Source organism: Adiantum capillus-veneris, chromosome 6, assembly GCF_014529385.1.
Source record: "Adiantum capillus-veneris isolate H3 chromosome 6, ASM1452938v2, whole genome shotgun sequence".
In the NCBI taxonomy this organism is placed as follows: Eukaryota; Viridiplantae; Streptophyta; class Polypodiopsida; order Polypodiales; family Pteridaceae; genus Adiantum; species Adiantum capillus-veneris.
The window spans coordinates 81,556,503-81,565,449 of record NC_140936.1 but is presented as its reverse complement, the minus strand read 5'-3'; positions in this window follow the sequence as shown (position 1 = coordinate 81,565,449).

Here is an 8,947-nt window from a genome sequence, read left to right as displayed (position 1 = left end):
GTTCCTGCATTGATGCCTACCCCACCCATGGAGCAACAGTTGCCATTACAGCACATGGTCCCTAGAACCCAAAATGTGGTCCAAACCACACCGTTGCCACCTCTAGTGCTAGGACCGCAACCCCCTCATCCAAGAGTTACACCTATGAACCAAATAGGTTGCGAGTCATCTAATACTTATGTAGATTGCGAAGAGGACATAGACTCTAGTATCACCTATGGAGTCGACATGCTTGAGGAGTGTCCCATGTACTATATGGAAGACCATTGGGGACAAATCAAACCGGTATATCAAGCTACTGCGCTAGCAGCAAGAGGCCAAAACATTAATAATTTTTCCAGGAGACCACCTCTTCAGTGCTACGAATGTGGTGGACCACATCGAGTAGCTGAGTGCCCCATTAGAATGCAAAAGAATGCTGCACTAATGCAAACAAGTCAAGGGAGTGCATTGGCAATGCCAATACTCATTTGTAATCGTTGTGGCATAGATCATTTGATCGCACAATGTCCTAACAATCCAAACGCGCCGAAAATCACACCATTGAACATAATAGAGATTATTGATGGGACACCACCAACTATAAACATAGCACCAGTGAATGCACTCACACGGTCGATGCTCCAAAAGCAAAATTACATCCTCGAAGAGAGAGATGCTGCATCCATTGGCCGAGCGAGAAAGAAGAAAACACGAAGAAAGAAATCCCTTAATGCTTCTAGCTCAAAACCTAGTTCAAAGACTAACATAGGGACAGGAGAGGATCCCGTGTATATGAATGACCCTGAGGATGACTCAGATTCGATAGAGACCACGGAGACCAAAACTATTACTACAAAGGAAAAAGCCAGTGAGGAGGATCACGAGAGGGAATTACGACGAACACCAAAAGAGTATTCAAAGTTAAACCACCCAGTTGCGAACCCCCAAGATAAGCCATGAGAGACGAAAAATGAGGATTGCAAGAGAAAGATTGGAACCTATCCAAACCCAACAGTGGAAATTGAACGAGTCCAACAACTGAGGGGTTTGGTGGAAGAAACTTAACGAACATTAGAACCTGAACCCAAACATATCCAGATGTCGGACACAGTGTTTCCCACACAAGTTCAACCTCACAAGAACTACAGGCCGTTAGCTATACCCAATATCATTCGGGAAGAGAGTGAGGGTAGGACATCTGAAAGTGGACACACACCTTTCCTACTAGAGAGAATGTTTGGTGAGGGAATACCCGACCCCCTTGAGGAAGTGGAGATTCCATCTTCACCATTCTCTTGTCAGGGTCCTACGTCCCACAAGATGCCATTAAATGTTGCCAAATTGATGGATTTCATGTCTTCAGAAGTTAGAACCACCATCATGTCCAAACTATATAAAGACCCCGAGCTAGTCTCAGCTCTTCGAGCCTTCCTCAATGGAGAATTACAGGCCGGATTACCACAGTTTGCACATATGAACAAACCTGACTCGGTAATGAATGATGAGGAACATTTAGCACCACCATCTGACCTAGCGGGACATGAATTTGTAATTGAAGTACCCGTTAACAAGTTGGGGCAATACTTTGAAGGTGATGAATCTAATGCTACTCTACCAATCACTACTAAAGGATTAACTGTAAAGGGGGTTCTTGACGGTGGTGCGGGAGTCAGCATGGTGACAAAGAGTTGTTGGGAGTCTATGGGGCGACCTCACCTTGAAGCCACAAGCGTAGTGGTAAAAATGGCTAATGGATCTATTGTTACGCCTATTGGAATGCTAAAGGATCTCAGAATCAAGGTGTTGGGACACAAGGTAAGGCAAACTTTCATTGTTATGGATTTTTCCAAGCATCCTATGTCATTTGAGATGATCTTAGGGCGTCCATTCATGAGGGAAGCAAAAATGGTGCATGACTGGTCCAAAAACCACGTCTACTTACAGTTCCAAGACTCTTTCATTCGAGTTGATCTTTTAAGTGGTCGAACGCATCCTCTAGGAAATAAATTCATCATTGATAATCGATCAGACACAACAATTCACTCAGCTCCATTACAGTATTGTTACACGTGTAACGAAGACACGGATATTGGGGAGAACTCTCCTTATATGGATATCCTACCCGGAATGGCTGAGTCAGACAATGTCGATTGGGTACACCTAGCGGCAACTATAGATACATGGGGAGCTAGAGGAACAACCTGGGTAACACCAGATGGGGAAGAGATACCACACATTGCACCAGTAAACATGTTAGGTGTAGCGCATGTAACATCCGATGATAAGAAAGAGGCACACCTACCTGAGAGTGAAACTGATGATTCCTCAAAGGCTTCAGGCCAATATACATCGGAAACGGAATCTCAGGAAGAAATGGATTCAGAACCTGATGAAACACCGAGTGAGCCAAGTATAGAAACTGAACACTCAAGGTCTAGTACGACCATCTATGGTAATTTATATGAGAGTGAAGAAGATACAAGCGAAGACCTATCAAGCGAGTCGAGTTCAAACAGTTACCAAAATCAAAACCTTAACAAGAAACAAAGGTCATATAAGAGACGACGATATCGAGCAAATGTGAGAGCTAGGATAAACAAGGAAAGATCTACTGCAGAATGGCTTAGCTATCTAGGGGCATGTGATGCTCATCGAAAGCTAGTAGACAATTGGGGTGAACATCTCCAGAGTGTCATGTGGTGCAGCCCGCGACCCATTGACCTCGCTCAATTGGAGGTTACAGAGCCGAAATTGAGTCGAACTATAAGAAGACGTCAAAACCGAGAGTTAGCACAACAACAAAAGGAGGCAGAACTAAAAGAAAGGTCTCCGTCAGGACAAGAGCCTGCTGACTTACATACGGCTCCTGAACATTTTAAATCTTATACCACGGGGGAGCGAAAGGTTGTGTATGCCAAGGCCCAACGAATACCTACCAATGAAAGCAGTGGAGTCTATGATGGTCCAGCGGTAGTTAAAGAGATAGAATTAGCAGAACCAGGTGAGGAGTCTAAACCAGTCTTTATTGCTCAAGACCTTACCGAAACTGAAGAGGCTGTACTTAAGGAGCTCCTCAAGGAATACAAGGATATCTTTGCTTGGACATATCATGACATGAAGGGCGTTCCACCTTCTGTGGTGCAACATACAATTCCCATGATCAACACTGCTAAACCCGTCCAACAAGGACCCTATCTAATTAATCCTAAGTATGCCAAAATTGTACAAGAGGAGATTGAAAAACTTATCCAATGTGGATTCATATACCCTATTGAGCACTCAGAATGGGTTTCTCCAATAGTCATTGTGCCAAAAAAGAATGGGAAACTAAGAGTGTGCGTGGACCTCAAGAAAGTTAATGCAGCCACTAGGAGAGATCATTATCCCTTGCCATATTCAGAACATGTGCTTGAAAGAGTTGCGGGCAAGGAAGCTTATAGCTTTCTAGATGGGTACTCTGGTTACAATCAAATCACAATTGCATTAGAGGACCAAGCTAAAACTGCTTTTATTACAGAGTTTGGAGTGTTTGCATTTTGTGTTATGGCTTTTGGCTTAACGAATGCCCCTGCTACATTCCAACGATTAATAAACACTGCATTTAAAGAATTTCTAAGGGAGTTTTGTGAAGCTTTCCTAGACGACCTTTGTGTTTATTCTTCTTGGGAGAAGCATTTGTTATATCTACGAAAAATATTTGAAAGGTGCAGATTTTATCGCATCTCATTGAACCCTTTCAAATGCCAATTTTGGGTTAAGCATGGAGTTATTCTAGGGCATATAGTGTCCAAGAACGGGATATCCACAGATGAGAGTAAGATTAAAGCCATTGCCGATTTGCCACCACCTACTAACTATAAAGGAGTTCAAAGATTTATGGGCCATGTTGGTTATTATCGAAGGTTTATTTTAAACTTTGCCGAGATAGCACGTCCATTGTACAAGCTTCTTATCGAGTTTCACTGGACGGAAGAATGTCATCAATCTTATGAGTTATTAAAGAAGGCCCTAATAAGTGCTCCAATCCTGCGAACACCTGATTGGAATGTACCTTTTCATGTGCATATTGATGCATCAAATTTTGCTATTGGGTGTGTTCTAACTCAACCAGGAGAACATAAATTGGACTACCCTATTAGCTTTGCAAGTCGCCAATTAAATGATGCCGAGATGAACTACACTACTACAGAGCGCGAAGGTTTAGCTATGATTTACGCAGTAAAGAAACTTCGCTATTACCTTCTTGCTACCAAGTTTGTGTTTTATGTTGATCATCAAGCATTGCTATATTTGGTAAACAAGCCGTGTTCCACAGGTCGAATTACACGATGGTTGTTAATTCTTCTTGAGTTTGACTTCACCGTTGTTGTGAGGCCTGGGAGGAAACATGTCATGGTGGATCATTTATCTCGTATCCCTAATGGCGAAGCTCCTACGGGGGTTGATGATGAATTGCCTGATACTCCTTTGTTCATTGTTGAGACAATGCCTGAATGGAGTGAAAAGATTGTTAACTTCTTAGTTAATGGTTTTCCACCCAAAGAACTGCGAAAAGATATAGCTCGAAAATTAATCAAGGAATGTGAACCCTATTGCTTACTGGCTGGAACTCTCTATAAGAGAGGAAAAGATGATGTTCTTAGACGCTGTTCCCGCGAGGATGAGTATTTATATATTCTACAAGAGGCACACATGGGCGTAGCTGGTGGTCACTTTTCAGGAAAGTTGACTGCCCGAAAGATCTTACAGTCAGGCTATTGGTGGCCCACTCTGTTTAAGGATGCATCACTTTTTGCAAAGGGATGTGATGAATGCCAACGCTTCAACAAGCCACAAAGAAGGGATAGGATGCCTCTACATCCCATCAAGGTAACCCAACCATTTGAAAAGTGGGGCTTAGACTTTGTAGGACCGATTAGTCCGACTGCACGTAACACGCAATCACGATATATCATTGTCGCTACCGACTATGTAACCAAATGGACTGAAGCAAAAGCAACACGAAAGGCGGATGCAAAAACAACAGCTAAGTTCCTCTTTGAGAACATTATCACACGTTTTGAATGCCCCTTTGAACTTATGAGTGACAATGGAACTCATTTTATAAATGAAGTAATAAAAGAACTCACATCAAACTTCATGATATCTCACCACAAGTCTACACCCTATTATCCCCAAGCAAATGGCCAAGCTGAGAGTACCAACAAAACTCTCATCTCCATTTTGACAAAGACAATCGAGGCTCATCGCACTGATTGGGACCTAAAGCTTACATCAGCTTTATGGGCTTATCTGTGCATAATGCATCAAACTTGACAACTTCTGGATTTCCTTGGGTCATAAGTCTCCAAGTACTAGCAAAAGTATGGTAAGAATCTGGTAAGGCATCAAGAACATTCTGCACAAGGGAATTGTCTGAAATGGCTTCACCTTCAGAAATAAGTTGCTCATTGATATCCTTGAAACCAACAAGAAAAGTGTCCATAGCATCCTCCTCATGCATAATCTTCGACTCCAACTCTTTATGGAGCAAAGCAATTTTAGCCTCATTGCGACTTGCATAAAGACCATCCAAAATATCCCAAGCCTGTTTTGCAGATTTTGTTGAATGGATGTGAGGTACAATGGTGCGCTTCACAAACAACACAATCAATGCATGAGCCTACACATCCTTTACATCCCAACGAGCTTGTTCTACCGTAGGCAAAACAACTCTAATAACAGCAATCCTTGCAGCAAGACTTGCAACATCCTCAACATCGCCTACATCCTTAGAACCAGGACGTACATCAATGCCCTGCACAATATTCCAAACGCCCTTTGACACAAGAACGTGTTGCATCATATAAACCCACATAGGGTAATTGTCCCCATCCAACCTCTCCTTAGAAGCATCTTGAACACATCTGTGTTGTTGTCAGCCATGGTAAATGCTACACCTGCCGTGAAAACTGTCCGAAAAGAGGAGAAATGGAGTGGGAACAACACGTGCTATATAGCACAAACCGTAGAAGACTGTAAGGTACCTGTTATGCAGAAAAAGGCACTGACAAAAAATTTGCACAAAATGACGAAATTGCTTGTGCAAACCTGCCTGTAGTGGAAACGGGAGGCCGAAATGACCCGAATCAAAAATCTGAGCAGACTAAACTCTACGAGCTCTCCCAAAATATTTGTCAACCTACAAACGCTCGCCAAACCTCACTGTAATTGGAGAAAGTGAACAAGTGTGTGTTGGAGCAGCTGGCGACTAAGCTCGGGAGGACGCAACCTGCTCTGATACCAATTGTTTAGAATTAGGGTTGTAGAGAAACACACACAGCTTGGAGAAGACGAAGGAAGCTCAAGGCACACAATAGAGAGTGTGTTACTTGGTGTGCAATGAAAAGATAGATAGTCCTAGAGTGATGGGCGTATATACAATGCACGGGGGAAAAAACCTCCTAAGAGGGAAAAAATGCCCCGGCGGTTCTAATGTGTTCACACACATCACAACCACATGTATATGGTAGCAACTACGGCTATGACACCTACTCCGGTGATGAGTACAAAAAGTACACCTTGGACCTCGTTTGTTAGCATTGCACCGCTACCTAGTAGCACAGTGCCCCCAACAATACCTACAGGTGTGCATCAAGCCTATGTACCTGTCGCACCTCATGCCCACGTAGCTCCGCACCCCCAATTATGCCAAGGGCTTACATTCCACAATGGAATTATTCGAGCTCTTATTCAAGTGGGGCCATACCATTTAGCAATAACATGTCGTATCCGGCACCAGCTATGCCTAGGGCCACACCTATGAACTTTGGACCACCACGTGGTACACCACCATACAAGGTATGGGACCCGAGGGCCGCGCGTATGCCAAGGCCATGGCCAACTCCCATCCCACATGTAGTTCTAGGAGTGCCTGCACACCTGCGGCCACTATACCTGCTTATTTAGGAGATTTGGCAGCATTTTCTCAAAGCATCGGTCAATCTATTGCTGAGAATATGCGTAACAGGCCTGATAGAGAGCCTAGGAGTAAGGCAGTACAAATAGCCAAGCTCACACAAAAATTTAATGGAGACGGGGATGTGAGAAAGCATATCGAAGTGTTTGAACTAATATGCGATTTCTCTAGAACACATTGAGCTGCATAAGAGTAATGCTTTAAGCCTAACCTTAAGTGGGAAGGCAGGGGATTGGTATAGAACCCTAAGGTTGGAAGAAAAAACGATTTACCCTACTCTTAGGAGACTGTTCTTGAAAGAATACATATGAGAGGGAGTGCTTTGGGGTGTAGCATCTCAGCTCCAGAAAGCCCAATGAGAGGAAGGAGGGTCCATGAGAGACTTTATTAGTCGCTTGAAGCATTTAAATTCTCGTTGTAATCCAAATGAGTGCTTCAATAATAACCAATTTCTTGATAGATTCATTAGGGGATTAGAACATGAGGATATCTACAATGGCCTAGTCATTAGAGGTATCACCACTTGGGAAGCAATCACCACCAATGCGATCCAATTGGAGGATAATTTAATGATTCAAGGAGAAAGAGTGTCAGTTGAGCCTAAATCATTAGCTCGCAAGCATCAGGGCATCTGTCATGCCAAGGGCAATGCCCGGTGGTCAAGGACCAGGTCCAAGGGGCCAGCTGTAATGTGGATAGGGAATAAGGCCTAGGGGGCTATTTAAAGGGACGTTAAGTGGTTCATTCCAGGCAATTCCACCGAGGGCTTTACACTGGTATCAGAGCTCATGGGAGGGGAGAGCTATGGAAGAGGGGGGAAAGACCTTGCATGTTGGCTGCATGAGCTCTCTCTCTCTCTCTCTCTCTCTCTCTCTCTCTCTCTCTCTCTCTCTCTCTCTCTCTCTCTCTCTCTCTCTCTCTCGTTTTTCATGAGGACGTGCAAGGAGGGGCCAACCGAGGGCGGAGCTGCAGGATTAACCCCTTATATGGGGGTCTTCATGACGAGCTCAAGCACCCGACAAGGAGAGCGGGATAGACGGCTTGTTCAAAGGGGGAGGTTGAGGGCAACCTACAGGAGGTGGTGTGCAAGCCGGCTAAAGCAAGAGGATCACGGGGTCGAAGGCCGTGTGTGTTAAAGAATATGATGTTAAAGAATATGTCCATTGTGCTATGGGCGGCCGGACACTGACTATACTATGTTGTAAATATACTTTGGATAATAGTTCAATAGAGAAGAAGAGAAGAGCAGCTCGTTGAATGGCTGCTGCAGGGTAACGATTGTGTGTGTGTGTCTCGATGTGTGTTGGTGTGTGTGTGTAGTCTTCTTTCCTACCTTCTCCATCACCTGCGCACTCTATAAAGTGGTATCAGAGCTTAGTTTGAGGAGCTACAGTCAATACACAGGTTTCCGCAGCTCTGGAAAACAGCAAAAAAGAGAGGTTTTTTGGTCATAACTCCCTCACCCGAACTCGGAATACAGTGATCCAGGAGTCTATCTTTATGTTTTTGAGCGTTCCTGACGCATTGGCATACTTATATTTGCCAAACTTTGCAATTTTCTGCAGCAAACAGCCAGCTCACACAAGCATAGGAGATGTCCAGTTTTGCCTCGGCAGTAGATTTACAGGTTACAGGTGAAGAATTCAGCATTTACACAGGTTTTGGAGAGCGACATAGAGCTTTTGCATCATGATATTGTGTTATCGAAGATTATGTTTGGTTGTTGTGGGTCCGTTATGGACAACCGCCTATGTAAGAAAGGTTATGGGAAGAAGTTGAGGCGGTTATATTGTCAGATTGAGTACTTTGTGGTTATGTATGGATATGCGGTCAATGTATTTTGGAAAACTGCAGCCTTTGTGAGGGTCGAGTGAGGTTTTTTGAAGCCTTGCCTTGGGAGCTTTGGTACCTTGGCAAGGTGGATTAGGTACTGGAGCGAACCCCCGACTAGCCCCGCGAAAGACCTCATATATCGTTTACGACTATGGGATGGAGGTGGATGTATGG